At 37.4% G+C, this 15654-nt stretch overlaps 1 protein-coding gene across 9 annotated transcripts in view; it reads left to right on the top strand.

Annotated features, from left to right (window-relative positions):
• The window catches only part of LOC123000103 (putative ankyrin repeat domain-containing protein 20A5), a 388417-nt gene that overhangs the window by 200797 nt on the left and 171966 nt on the right, over positions 1-15654 (top strand). The window lies entirely within an intron of this gene.

Below are 15654 nucleotides of genomic sequence, written 5' to 3'. Positions count from 1 at the left end.
ATAGTTCACTCATTTGTAAAAGGTTGAGAATGATCATATCTCCCTCATAGGTTATTATGAGGACTAAATCAATACATGTAAAGTGCTCAGTATCTGACATAAGCAATCAAAAGAGGTTAGTTATTATTGTTGTTATTGTTATTTACTTGTACCTGATCAAGCTAAAGATATGACACATATTTTTGCTGACACATAAAGAAAACTGCCATCTCAGTAAATATCAACTTCATCTGTTCAGTAACTTGTGTTATTGGACCCCATCCTCCTTCATCCCCAGACTTGAATCCACTGGTAAGTGCTATGAGCTCTACCTCAAAAGTATTTATTTTACTTATTTTGTCTCTCTGTCTTACCTGCCCCACCCTTGTTCAAACCTCTATCATCTCATGCCTAGCCCACTGCAAAACCCTTCTAAAATGTTCCCTATTTCTCTTTGTGCCCCTACAATCCAATCTCCACACGGAAGTCAGAGAGATCTTTTGAAAATATAAATCAGACAATGTAATTTCCCTGATTAAACCCACTAATGATTTCCTACCTCGTTTAAATAAAATCTCAAGTCCTTCCCTTGGTCTTTGTCTTAGAAAGGGGTAGATAATTTCTTAATAACTCCCAAATTGTCCAAGACAGTCTTAGTTTATACTGTTGTTCTAAGATTATTATTAATAACACCTCTGGGACACCTGGGTGGCTTACTAAGTTGAATATCTGACACTTGATTTTGTCTCAGGTCATGATCTCAGGGTTGAGATTGCCGCCCCCACCCTTGGGCTTCTTGGGCTTCTTGCTCAGTGGGGAGTCTGCTTGAGATTTTCTCTCTCTCTCTCCCTCTCCTTTTGCTTCTCCCCCCTCCATCTCTCTTTCTAAAGAAATAAGGAAATCTTAAAAAAAAAAAGCAAAACTCCTTTTGTTCTCTGAAGTATCCTGACCTATTTGATAAATTATATGATTACCTTGCTCATGGGATCTGGAGCATCCTTACCTTAAATAAATGTTATAAATATTACATGGTAAAAGTTTTTAGGGGGTAGGGCGTTTACCTCCTAAGTTAATTGAAGTTCATAAGCCTTAAATACAAAGCCTGAAGCAATTTGATTATAATACTGAAGTTTGAAAATACTTTGACTGAAGTTTGAAAATAGTGTTTTAAAAGAAGTAATGAGTTACTTGTATGTGGGCAGCTCTGTCCCTGAGCCCTGCCTTCTTCGTAGAGGGATTCGGTCTTCTCTCCAGCACAGCCTGAGTCAACAGGCTACTATCCAGGCCACACTTTTGCTGTTACGTGTGGACCCACGGGTGAACTGCGGATCTTCCCTCTATCAGACAAGGAAAGGTCCAGTCTCTTGGAGAAACTACAGCCCTCATAGCAATTCCTGCTCCCTCTCTGCTTGTACCCTGCCTGGAGTAGTGAGAAGCTTTACTCTTTGACTCCCCTTTTCTTGCCTGTGGACTATCCCTTTTCTCCTCCACTGAGGATTGGAGAAACAAAGTGGCATTTAACCTTCCTTGTCTAGTACCCACCCATGCCTTGTGAGGCTGTGTGCTCTGTATAAGCTCCATTCACTGAGAGAAACAAGAACCTATTTCTAGTCCTTATCAGACTTTTGTGATCCCGCCTCTGCCTACCTCTTCGACTTCATTACCTTTTACTCTTCCCCTTGATTAGCTGCACCGACTGCCTTTTCTTTTGGAATATTTCAAGCATGATCCTGCCTTATAGCCTCTGCACTACAGTTCTTTCTGCCTTGAACGCTGTTCCCCTGATCTGCTTTGCTCAGCTTAGATGGCACATCTCTGAGAGGCCTTCCTCAATGACTCAATGTAAAGTAACTTTCCCAATCACTTTCTCTCTCATAATCCTGTTTGATTTCCTTTACAATACGTATCACTACCTAAAATTACTCTGCTGGTTTAATTGCTAATTTTTTCTTTCAAATTTAATAATAATAATAATAATAATAATAATAATAATTGATTAAATCACCGGCCACTGGTGATTAGACTCAATTTCCAGCCCCTCCCCCCCTCCCAGAAGTCTGGAAGTTGAGACTGAAAGTTCCAACCCTTTTAATCACATGACTGGCTCCTCTGGCAACCACCCTTAGGAGCTCTCTGAAGTCACTCATTGACAAAACAAAAGACACCTTACTGCTCTCATCACTCAAGAAACTCCAGGGTAATCAGGACTAACAAATGAAGCCTCCATAAAAACCCAAGAAGATAGGGTTTAGAGAGCTTCTGGGTTGGTGAATGTGTGGCCATAGGGGGAGAGTGGCACACTCAGAGAGGTCATACAAACTCTGTACCCCTTCCAACATCATTGCCCTATACCTCTTTTCCATCTGACTATTCCAGGGTTATATCCTTTTATAATAAACCAGTAATCTAGTAAGTAAAATGTTTCCCTGAATTCTCTGAGCCACTCTAGCACATTAATTGAACTTGAGGAGGGGGTCGTTGGGACCGGTAATGTATAGCTGATTAGTTAGAAGCTCAGATGATAATCTGGGTTTGCAATTGACATCTGAAGTGTGGGGCAGTCTTGTAGGAGTGAGCCACTAACCGGTGGAATCTGATGCTATCTCCAGTTGATAGTGTCAGCTGAATTGTAGACACCCAGCTAGCGTCCAAGAATTGCTTGTTGGTGTGGGGAAACCTCCCACACACAAGAATCGGTGATCAGAACACCTTTAAACTCACACAGGATTTGGCTGTTAATGTTTGTTGAACTTTGAGTGAATAAGTGTTTTTTATAAAACCATGACCCTGTTTTATTTTTTATAAGCAGAGAAGAAAACATCTCATTTACCTACCTAAAAGAAATGCTGACTCTAGTCTCTTGTTTCAGGAGGAACTGGAGGCAGGGGCCCATCCAGGGCTGCCCTAGAAATCTGGGTGGGGGGAAAATGTCATGCTGCCTCATGGCAGAACCTGCATGGAATCTTGAGAAGTTTTTGAGGGTAGCTTTCCATGGGGTTTCTGATTCAGTCATAAAATAGGCAACCTCATACTAGGTTATTAACTATAAAGGAAGCAAAATGCAGACATAGAAGCAATGTGTAGAGTGAACTAATGAATGCATAGAGTGAATCTTCCCCACCATCACGGGTGGGCAGAGAAAAGCTGTTTTAGATTGAATTTATACTACCTGTAGCTGAGTACTAGAGAACCTCCTTCCCATATAGTCTATGTCTTTGCTACACCTCCTTTGGGCTTCCACAGTGTTCTGTACAAACCTGGATCTTTCCACTCATCATGTTATATAGAATTTCACTATTCATCTGTACCCTTTCCCCTATAAATGTCAAAGCCCTTTAATAGTACCATGTCTCATTCATCCTTTATATGCCATAGCGTGTTGCGTAACTTACACTTGCTAACGTTATCTGAGTCACTTTGGCCTGCCTTAGCTTAATTCTCTGTGAGTGATAGAGAGTCACACAAATGATCTACAAGTTATCTTCCAGCCACATCTGCTGTGTTGGTCAGGTGAGGACTGTTACATTGCTCTTGTTTTGGATTCAGGCCCTACTACAAAAAGATGAATCTGTCTGTGTGCACTAGAGTCTGGTTGTGTTCCAATAAGTTTTTAAACTAGATGAATATGCCCTTTCAATGTCGTGCTCCTATTTGTCCCCCTATCTCTTCCCTGCACTGCTGGTTATTTATGCATTTAATATGCAAATAAAGATGCACCAGCTCATACATCAGAGGCCTTCCCTCAGTATCCAAGGGGCCTATTAGAAGCAGATCTGTGCATCTTGACTAGAGTGAGTCCCTGTGAGGCCATTCATCTAGACTGGTTGTGTTTATAAGCTGGGGCTTTACTTTTTTCTCTCTCTTTACTTTCTTTGTATTACTGATGTTTATACAACTATTACTCAGTTCCCTTTTTCTGGGCATCATTTTTCTCAACATCTGTTATGCAGCCAATCATAAACACACACACACAATCACACACACACCCACACACCCATACATACACACACACACACACGCCTAGGCATAACAACAACAGCAACACTTACCTTACTCCCCAGGGAATTTAGACCTATTTATATACTTGCTGAATGTAAAGACTATGATTTATGTAATTTGTATTCTAAAATTAACTGTGAATGTGTTGGAACCAAGTTCTATGATTTTCTTAATCATCAGCTTCTTTACCACTGAAAATAATTAAGAGAAAGTGAACCACTGTGTTTTTTGCAGCATTAATCCTAATATTCATTAACCCTGTTTTAGTAAAAGGTATTTATCTCCACAAGGATTTTGTGTTGGTCAGATCTTTGTTCCTTTTCTTCTACATTTCATTCGTTCAACAAATATATATTGAATGTATTATGTGGTGGGAAGGAAAATTTAAAGGCCTCAATTTTTGAATATTGAGTCCATTGGTTAAATATGTCTTTTGACATAAGCAGTTGTCTTAAGTGTATTTGAATGCATTCTGTGCCTTCTAGGACTGTCTTTAATTTTCTACTTCTTTATTTTAATGTGAGACCCAAACAGTATCCCTTGCCCAGCACAGAGTATACAGAGAAGAATTTAATGATGTTTCTTTCTGAAAAAAATTAGAGGATATTTTTTTCCGGGCATGAGGAAGGTAAACAATAAGGAGTTTTTGAATAAAAATGAATGGATCAAGTTAAATTTAAATAAAATAAAAATTTTCAAGTGACACACACAACTGCCATTTTACTTTTGTTACCATCCCTTCTATACCTTTGCCATCAATAGGCTCATCGGTCTTTGCCTTCTATGTGCAGCAAACCTTCTGTCTCATTTCTCTCCATGTGCCCTTACACCATTGACCTTTGTGGTTCTCCAGGAACAATACTCTGAAGGTTCTAAAAATAGAGGAAGTCCATGATCATGGTGTTAAATTTGTGCTGATTCTCATAACACCTACAATGAAAAGGAAGTGGAAGAAAATGGGAAATCTAAGAGGAAAGGAAAGCATATATTTAATTCAACAAATATTTAATGAATATTTTACATGTATCCCTGTTTCCAATACTGAAGATAAAGAAGTAGATAAGATGAAAAATATTCTTCTAATGGTAGAAGAGAATAAACAAACTATTATAGAAATTAAAAAATATCAGGGAAGTATTTTGGAGTAGTTAAAATAGAATGATGGATAGAATGTGAGTGCTAATCACTTCAGTTTAGGAGATCAGGGAAAGCTGCTTTGACGAGGTGATTATAATATTCATGCTTTTTATTTTCTGTGTTTTCTGATGGTTTGGCATCTTGGAACATTGCAAATCCTGGAGAGACTGCCCCTCCTAGTGTGAACTAATTCCTGGAGACAGCAGATCCTCTTGATATACAGACCAACCAATCCTGAGTCCATATCCTCATCATTTCCTTTTATCAGGCTTCTGCGGTCTAGGACACTATCCCTTTGCCCTAAAGCACCCAAGACCAAGTGATTTCTTACTGGCCCATTCTTCATGTGAAAATGACAACAAAGGTTTGGACCCATACTTTCCCTCACCCCTCTGCGTTATGACTGACCTTGGTGCTTCCCCTGTGTGCCATGCCTCCTGTTTCTAAGGACCTATGAATATAAAAATCCTCTTCTTTCATGACAGTTATTTCCATGTCTGTGTGTTTTGCCATTCCTGATTTTAAGAAATGTTCTTTAGTGAAGAGCAGGTATCATAATTTGCATGGATCACTAAGAAAGTAAAATTCTCCCAGAAGAAGAGGTTCACAATGATCTAGGCTTTAGGGACAATCATGTAGACAAATTTGGGCAGAGAGGCTTTAGACAGAGATCTAAACTATGGGTGAACAAGAAGGAAGAAGGCAGATTGGTATTTGCAATAATGAGTTCTTTCATGTTCATCTTTAAAGTGCTTAGAGTATTTCAGGTAACTGAAGTCTTTGCAGAAATACAAATCACAATATTTGGAAAACAAGAAGGAGAGAACTTGAGGGCAGATTTTATATTCATCTTAAAGAAGAAAAAAGATGACCAGATTAAAATTTCAGGTACATATAAATATAGTAATGTTTAAACTGTGATCTGAATGACAAGAAGGGCCAGCTACACAAAGATTGGGACGAGACCATTCTAAGTAATGGTACAAGCACTCTAAGCTTGGTAAGATCAAGGAGTAGATAGGAAGTATATATTCCCTTTTCACCTCCTGCTACTTTTCTTCTCCTTTCAGACAATCTTTGAATTCTGATACTCCACAGATTTTTAAGGACAAATATCTCTTTGGAAGTCAGATGCCCTGCCATCTCTTTTATACAAGTCACATATATAAGTAGATGAGTGATGAGAAGAAATGAAGGTCTCATTAAAGCATGTCACATTAAAGTGAGAAACAATCTTTGCTAATGCACTTTCATTGAAAGGGGAAATTTATTAACTGAAATATTTCCTTAATCAGTCACTCAATAGTTTTTGTATCTTGACATTATTCAAATAACCAATGAATACTATCAAGTACATCTCTCACTACACGCAAGTTCTAGAAGTAAAGTGAGGAGGAATTATTTTTCCTATAAGGATAAATGTCTGCTGTGGTCACTCTTTGCACTTGTGATTTTCTAGTCAATGTTTGTCTTGTCCTTTATTATAATTATGCTCAAAGCTACCTGAAGGTGGGAGATATATTCAGCTCCATATTGCTAGCAAAATGCAGTGTCTAACAGACTACAGACATTCTATTAAGGTCTTCAGAATCAAAATTATTGACTCAAGCTGCACTAAGATATTGTATAAATGTGGAAGATAAGAGTAATTTCCAACATTATAGGTCCTCGGGGCCCAGCAAGACTTAATTTCTTAGACATATGGGTTTCATTTCTGGCTGCATATTAAATTCAACCAGGGAGTTTTTAAAATATATCTATGCCAATCCCTATTCTAATCAATTAAGCCAGAATCTAAGAGTGGGACTCAACCATCAGTTTTTTTGTTTGTTTGTTCATTATTGAAGTATAATTAACATACAGTATTATATTAGTTTCAGGCTGGCTATTAGCATATAAAAAAAACCTCTCTGCTATTATTCTAATATACAGCCAAGATTGAAGAATACAGATCTAGACTGAAAGTCTACGTACTGAAGAGGTTAATGCATCTGGTCAGTGTCTTTCAACAGTGTGAAGAGCAGCTATCAAAATTTGCATGGATCTCTAAGAAAGTAGAATTCCCCAGGAAGAAGAGGTTCACAATGATCTAGGCTTTAGGGACAATTATGTAGACAAATTTGGGCAGAGAGGCTTTAGACAGAGATCTAAACTATGGGTGAACAAGAAGGAAGAAGGCAGATTGGTGTTTGCAACATAATGAGTTCTTTCATGTTCATCTTTAAAGTGCTTAGAGTATTTCAGGTAACTGAAGTCTTTGCAGAAATACAAATCACAATATTTGGAAAACAAGGAGAGAACTTGAGGGCAGATTTTATATTTGTCTTAAAAAAGAAAAAAAGATGACCTGGAAAATTATACCTCATTTTGCTACAAGAACTCATCATATTAACAAATATTTATAAAACATTATTTCAGCCCATAAATTTTATTTTAAACATCCAGAGTAAGACCCAGCTATACAGAGCAAATGCCAACCATCTTTTCTATTCCCAGGTCTGGAGTAATACATTTCAAAAGAGGGTACTGGACCTCAGTTTATACTTTCTGATGATGACATCTGCCATAAAGTTTTAAGCTAATAAATGGTTAGGTTTCACAAAAGCTGTCCAAACAAATCCCCATTAGAAGGAAGCCTCATTGATGATATGAAATCCAAGTTTATCACTGAAGAAATTCTGCAGAAACAAATTCAAATACCAATTAAAAATTGAAATAGGCTAAAATCTGATTTTCCATGGTTTTATAGACTTTTTTTTTTTATTAATAATGATTTTTTATTATATTATGTTAGTCACCATACAGTACATCCCCGGTTTTCGATGTAAGGCTCGATGATTCATTAGTTGTGTATAACACCCAGTGCACCATGCAATATGTGCCCTCCTTACTACCCATCACTGGTCTATCCCATTCCCCCACCCCCCTCCCCTCTGTAGCCCTCAGTTTGTTTCTCATAGTCCATAGTCTCTCATGTTTCATTCCCCCTTCTGATTACCCCCCCTTTCTTTATCCCTTTCTTCCCCTACTGATCATTCTAGTTCTTATGTTCCCATGGTTTTATAGACTTAATTCTGATAGATGATTATAAAATCTGACCTCAAATTTCTCTTCTTTTTGTTTCCTAAATTTTATGTTTTGTATTTGTGCAAGGATGCCTGCCAACGACTTCAGTAATCTGAAGCTCTCCCAGCACACTAAAAATGAACACTAAATAACTCATTAGGCTTATAAATATTTGTAAAATATTCTTTGAGCTCATAAATTTTATTTAAGCAGGACCTAATGTCTGAAAGTGGTCTCAACATTGGTTTGTGATTAAAAGCATGATCTCTTGATCAAATCCCAATTCCACTATTTCTTCAAATCAATACTCATTCAACAAATATTAATTCAGCATTTGCTAGCAATAGGCACTGTTGTAGATGATCAGACAGTGAACAAAAAAGACAAAAATCCTTGCCCTCCTGAAGCTTATTACATGCTACTAAAGGAGACTGACAATAAAAGTTAAATACTAAACTTTAATTTATTACCAAATTGTATAACATGTTAAAAGGTATACATGCTATATATTTTTTAAGATAGGGGGATTGGGAATGCTGGGAGGGGCAGGAGTGGATTACAGTATTAAATAAATTGGTCAGGGTAGAGTTCACTGAGAAGGTGATATTTAAATAATTGCATGAAGGAGATGAGGGGGTTAGCTTTGTGGATATCTAAGGAAAGAGCATTCTGGGCAGAGAGAACAAGTGCAAAGCCTGGTAGCAGAAGTTTGCTAATGTGTTTGAGAATACCAAGGAGGCCAGCGTAGCTGGAATAAGGAAAACAGGCGGGAAAAAAGTACAAAATGAGGTCAAAGATGTTGGGAGAGGAAAGCAGGTCACGGGGTCCTATGAGCTATTGTAGGGACTTCAGTTTTTCTGCTACGGGAGAGGAAGAGATTGGAGGATTCTGAGCAGAGGGGTGGTATGATCTGACTTATGTTTTAAACGCTTACTTTGAAGGAGAGTTCCACTTCTGGCATTACAGTGTGAGGAGTTCCACAGATCCATAGGAGAGTTCCACTTCTGGCATTACAGTGTGAGGAGTTCCACAGATCCACTCCGTATGGAAACTAGTGAAATTTTTTCAATCAACCATTTAAGGTCTCTGGAAATGGCCCAAAGAACATATAGCAAAGACACATTTATTTAAGAAAATCTACCTGGGCGCCTGGGTGGCACAGCGGTTAAGCGTCTGCCTTCGGCTCAGGGCGTGATCCCGGCCTTATGGGCTCGAGCCCCGCATCGGGCTCTTCCGCTATGAGCCTGCTTCTTCCTCTCCCACTCCCCCTGCTTGTGTTCCCTCTCTCGCTGGCTGTCTCTATCTCTGTCGAATAAATAAATAAAATCTTTAAAAAAAAAAAAGAAAATCTACCAAAACTAGGTAAGAACTGCAAGTGTCTGTGATAATTGAACCAAGACCCACACCCTCCCAACTCCCTCCCACCTCAGTGAGATGGAAACTCCAGAATGATACTGTCATGAACACAGGGTGCACTTTCTGGTCAGCTCCTAGTTGGAAGGCTTTCTTTTCAGGAGGAGCAATACCTAAGCATTTCTCATCTGCTTCCAGTTACCTGTTCCTGAGGCTAAGTTCCAGGTGAATATGGCTGAGCACTGGCAGCTCCTTCTCCTTCCCAGCCCCCACTCATGGGATGGAGGCTATACCTTGAGCATGGCATCACTGAGAGTATGGGGACTCTGATCACTCTTTCATTGTCTTGTGGGTTAGAAGTTTCATGCTGAGAGAGGCAAGCTGAGCAGATGTGGGGCTGTTGTCCCTTCATCTACTGAGTGCTCAGCTCCTAAAGTGGAGAGTCACTCAGGCATGCATCATTGCCTCCCCTCCACCCCCGCAACATCAATGCCATGGCTCACAGATTTTACCTAGGAGGAAAAGCAGGCCATAAAACAGAGAACTTGAAATCACTCCCAAAAGGATTGATTTCCTTTGCAACAGTGTAGAGAAGTTCAAACCTAAGGTCATTCAAAAACAGTAGAAGTTGTGAAATTCCTCCAAGTAGGAGGAGACTGATAGATTCTTGGGTGATAAAGGCTAAGCTCTATGTAGGTCAGTTAGTTTTCCAGAGAGATGGAAAAGAGACAGCTAGGAAAGCCCTCCTGGGCTCAGAACAAAGCTCACATACTGACTTTTAGAGCTGTCTCTTTAAAGGTGCCAAACTTTGATTGGAATAGTCTAGGAAGTGATTTATGCCACAAAACACTATTGAAAACAACTCAGCAATCAGCCTATGATTAGTGGAGCTTGACAACTGGGTGTGGTCAGAGAAAGAGACAAAGAGAGCCTTGCCAAAACCATAACTGTCATCCCAGAGTAAAAGTGGGCCTCAGAGAAATATGGGACACCATTAAGTGGACCAGCATTGATGTAATGGGAATACCAAAAGGAGAGGAGAGAGAAAAAGGAGAGGGGAAATATTTGAAAAAATAATGGCTAAAAACTAATGAAATTTATTTTAAAATGTAATTTATACACTCAAGAATCTCAATGAACTCCAAGTAGGACAAATACAAAGAAATATAAAAATAGACATGTCATAGTAAAATACTGAAAGACAAAGACAAAATCTTGAAAGCAGCAAGAGAAAATGACTTCTCACTTTCAAGGGAATTGCAATAAGATTAACAGCTGACCTAGAAACAAAGGAGGCCAGAAGGCAGTGGGATGATATGCTTGAAGTGCTCAGTGAAAAAATGATCAATTAGGAATCCTGTATCCAGCAAAGCTATTTTTAAAAAATGGACGTGAAATAGACATTCCCAGATAAACAGAATCTAAGCAAATTTTCTCCTAGCAGACTTTCCTTAGAAGAAATAGTAGAGGAAGTTCTTTAGGTTGAAAGCAAGTGACGTCCCAGATGGCAATTAAAATACACATGAAAATATGGGTTCACTCATATGTAGATTATAAGAAACAGGGCAGAAGACCATAAGGAAAGGGAGGGAAAACAGAATGGGAAGTTGTCAGAGAGGGAGAAAAACCATGAAACTCAACTATAGGAAACAAACTGAGGGTTGCCGGAGGGGAGGTTGGCAGCGGAATGGGGTAATTGGGTGATGAGCATTAAGGAGGGCACGTGATGTGATGAGCACTGGATGTTTTATGAACCTGATAAATTATTGAACACTACATCTGAAACTAATGATGTACTATAAGTTGGCTCAGTGAATTTAAATTAAAAAATACACGTAAAAAAAGCACTAATAAAAATAGTTGTATAATTATAAATGCCAGTATAGACACTATAAATACATATTCTTTCTTAACTGATTTAAAAAGTAATTGTATAAAAGAGCATGTATATAATGTATTTGGGGGCCTATAACATATAAAAATGTAATATAATTGCCAATAATAGTATAAAGGAGATGGATATGTGTATCAGGCTTAGAAAATGACTCCATATGGTAACTCAAGTTTACAGGAAAAAAAAGAGAAAATGATAAATAAGAAAGTTAATGAAAGCTGTGAGTATATACTTGCTATTCTTTTTTCCTCTTAGTGTCTTTAAAAGACATAAAATTACATAAAGTAATAGTTATAATAATGTAGTTATGGGTTTCTAACATTTATAGATGTAATACTTATAGCAACAATACCACAAAAAGGGGGGAAAGTGAATAGGACTAAATAGAAGTAATATTTCTATAACTCACTGGAATTAAATTAGTGTAAAACTGGAACTGTTCTTAATTAAGGTAAGCCCTAGAGCAACCACTAAGGAAATAACTCAAAAAATTATATAGTAAAAAAAAATCACTGGAGAAATTAAAACACGACACTAGAAAATATTCACTAGACACAAAGAAAGCAGTGCAGGAGAAATAAAGTAACAGCAACAATAAAAAACATGAGATAAATAGAAGACAAAAGTTAAACAGCAGATGTAAATCCAACTATATTAGTAATTACATTAAAAGAAAATGGACTAATAGTCTATCAAAAGTCCTATCAGAGATTGTCGGTTTGAATAATAAACAGATAAAATTTAACTAACTAAAATTTAACTATATTCTGTCTATAGGAGACACATTTTAGATTCATAAATTCAATAGATTGATTGTGCAAATAGCAATCATAAGAAATCTCAAGCGAAATAAATCTCAAAACAAAACATGTTATTAGAGATAAATAGAGACATTGCATAATGATAAGAGTGAAATTTGGTTTTGGACGTTTGAACATACTAATTCTGAGATATCAAAAAGGAAGCGAGAGTAGGCAGTTGAACATTTGAGTCTGAAATTCAGGAGAGTGATGTAGCCTAGAGATAAGAATTTGGGAGTCATTAGCAGAAAGAAGATATTTAGAACCAAGAGACTTGGTGAGATCATTGAGGGAGTGAGGAAAGATTGAGAATAGAAGAGAACTGAGACCTGAGCCTTGGATTTGATAATGTTCAGAGGTCGGATACATGAGGGGGAACCAGCAAAGGAGACTGAGGGGAAGCAGCAAGAGAAGTAGAAAGAAAACCCACAGTGTGTTTTGGAAGCCAACTGAGGAATGCATGTCAAGGAGAGGAAGTGATCCACTGTGTTAAATGCTGCTGAAGGCCAGTACAAACAGGGTTAAGAATTGGCCACTGAATTTAGCACTGTGAAGGTCATCTTTGACCTAAGCAAGAACATTTTCAGTGGGGAAGGATTGAGTGTGTTTTAAAGAGAATGAGAAGAAATGGAGAGAGCAAGTATGGACAAATCTTGAATTTTGCTATGAACACAATAATATATGGTCAGTGGCTAGGGATGAAAGAGAAATTTTGCCTTTGTGTTTATTTTCTTTTATTCCGATGGGAGAATAATAGTATATTTGCATATGCTGATAAGAATGATTCAGTAGAAAGGAAGAAAAATAATAAAGCAGGCAAAATGGAAGAATTTCTGGAGGATGCCCATGAATAGGAGAGGATGAGGTCTAAGGAACAAGGAAAGGGATTATTTGAGATAGGAACACTGAAACACAGAACACACAGTTCTTCTGTAGTAATGGATGGGATGGCAAAGTGTGCAGATTCAGAATTTCTCTTCTGATTGTATGTTTTTAGTAAAGTAAGGAGCAAAGTAGCCAGCTGAGAGTGAGGATAGGAGGGAGGGGTTGGAAGTTTAAGAAGTTGTAGCCGGTTGCCTTCAAATGGAAATGTTAGTGACCTAGGGAAATGCAGTGTGAATGCTAGCAGCATCAAGTGACCCCTTAAGGTCTGCTGTCATGATTTGGAAGTAGGATCATGTTCAGCTGAAGGGATACAGTTATAGAGTGATCAGAGATTTGGATTTAATATATAAGGAATTAAATTAAGCCAATGGGGTTTCATTAAGCAAACTGTGTGGCCTCATGTAAATTAGGGATAATATTTACCATGAGAGTTGCTTTATGCATTAAATGAAATAATGCAAATAAATACTTAATGCAGTGTCTGGTACATAGTAAGTGCACAATAAACTCCTGCTAGAATTATGGCTATTATAATGTCTATTAGGGCTAGGAAAATTTCCAAAGTGGAAATATTTGTTTTAATCACATCTGTGGTTACCAAATACTTCTGTTGGCTAATTGTGATTCAGTTCAACTGTCATAGCACATGTCTTTAGCAGATGGGGATGTGGAGACTGCATCTATGTTGACATTACATTTCACTTCTACTTGGCATAAGAGTTCAAAAAATAACTTGGGGGAATCATTTGTATATCTCTACGGTGCTTCAATTCCCATTGTAGAGCAACAGTTGGAAAGCCTAGTCTCTTTAGTTTGTTAGAGACTTCTGACATTTGATCTTTTTTCTAAATTCTTAGCAATGGCCTTAAGGCAAGTAGGAATTGAGTTGCTTTATTAGTATAACTTTGAAGACTTTCTTTTGTTTCTTACACTACTATTCTAAAAGTAGGAATTCCAAACAAGCACAGACAACTTGTATGCCTTGCTTGACCTTCCAAACATCATTTCTTTTATACTGGACATTCATTGTGCTTAATTAAGCAATCTACATTACATTACTTTGGCTAAATGTACTGTTATTACATTTACTTCAAAGACTAATAATACTATTCAGTGTAATAATACACAGAATACATTCCTGAAGAGAATTGACATTATCTCTTTGTTAGGATTTTCAATTTTTTCATTTGTTTCAGGAGAATTTATACGTGATTATTCAAGCATTTTTATTATGGCTGCTTTAAAGCCTTATCACATTATTCCAACACATGACTCATATTGATGTTGGTGTCAATCCATTTATATTCTCATTCAAGTTGTGATTTTCTTGGTTCTTGGTGTGACAGGTGATTTTTTTTTATTGTTCCCTGGCCATGTTGTTTATTATGTTAGGAGACTCTGGATCCTATTTAAATCTTCCCATTTTAGCAGGTTTAGATTTAGCACTTAAATGGATCTTGATTTAGTTGTTTGTTGTGATTCCGAGGGCAGTTTAATTTTTAGAGCCTTATTTTGATCTGCTTGGTTTATCTGGTGCTGATGGAGTCCTCAGGCATTTTCCTTCTTGGTGCCCCCAAGCTGCCCTGTTGTCTCTGGACAGGGAAGGAGAGTCACAAGCCCATGGGGACAAAAAAATCTTTCAAGTCAGACTGCTTGCTATATAACTGAATCCCTCTTGCCAATTTCATCCCTCCCACTCCTACCCCAGTATATTTATGGAGTAAATGCAGTTTTAGAATGTAAATCATTCTCCCTTTCCTACACAACAGAATTTGTCATTATTGTGGAGAAGGCTGACAGTATGATTAAATACATAAATATATGGAAAGCATATAATATTTTTATTTAAAAGTTTTTCAAACTAATAGAAAAGTTGAATGAAGAAAAATGAACCCTCATATACCCATGTCTGGATTCATCTACTGTAGAGTGGCCAGACAAAACAAAATACAGGATAGCCAGTTAAACTTGAGTTTCAGATAAATGATGAATAATTTTTAAATCTGAGTATACATGCAATATTTGGGACATGCTTACACTAAAAAATTATTTGTTGTCTATCTGAAATTCAAATTCAACTGGGCACCCTGTGTTTTTATTTGGTAAATCTGACATCCCTAACTTTATGTTAACATCTGGCCTCACTTGTTCCAATCCTTTCTCTAGATACACTTTTCCTTTGCCAAACCATCTGGGAAACATTTAAAAAAATAAAATTCCAAATAGGTTTTGCATGTCTATAAGCAGACCCTTCTACCTTTTTAAAATAGTGTTTGTAATTATATAGCACTAATTCTCCACTCTGCCTGGCTCTAGGTTCTAGGCTAGTTCTAAGTCTACATCCACATTAATTATAAAAAACACTTCAACTCTCATGTTAAAAAACCAGTTACTGTTCCCAATGAAACAATAACCAAGTGGCCTATGAACACCATCCTTCTAGAATTAATACCAAAACTATTTCAAGCTAAAGGTAAGCACTTTATGGAAACTCTTAAATGATGAAGAAAATACTACTGGTTGGTTCTTATAGATTGTCTA

This window comes from Ursus arctos, unplaced genomic scaffold (genome assembly GCF_023065955.2).
Source record: "Ursus arctos isolate Adak ecotype North America unplaced genomic scaffold, UrsArc2.0 scaffold_26, whole genome shotgun sequence".
Classification (NCBI taxonomy): Eukaryota; Metazoa; Chordata; class Mammalia; order Carnivora; family Ursidae; genus Ursus; species Ursus arctos.
The sequence above is the reverse complement of the archived record's forward strand: the minus strand, read 5'-3'. Positions and strand labels throughout refer to the sequence as shown.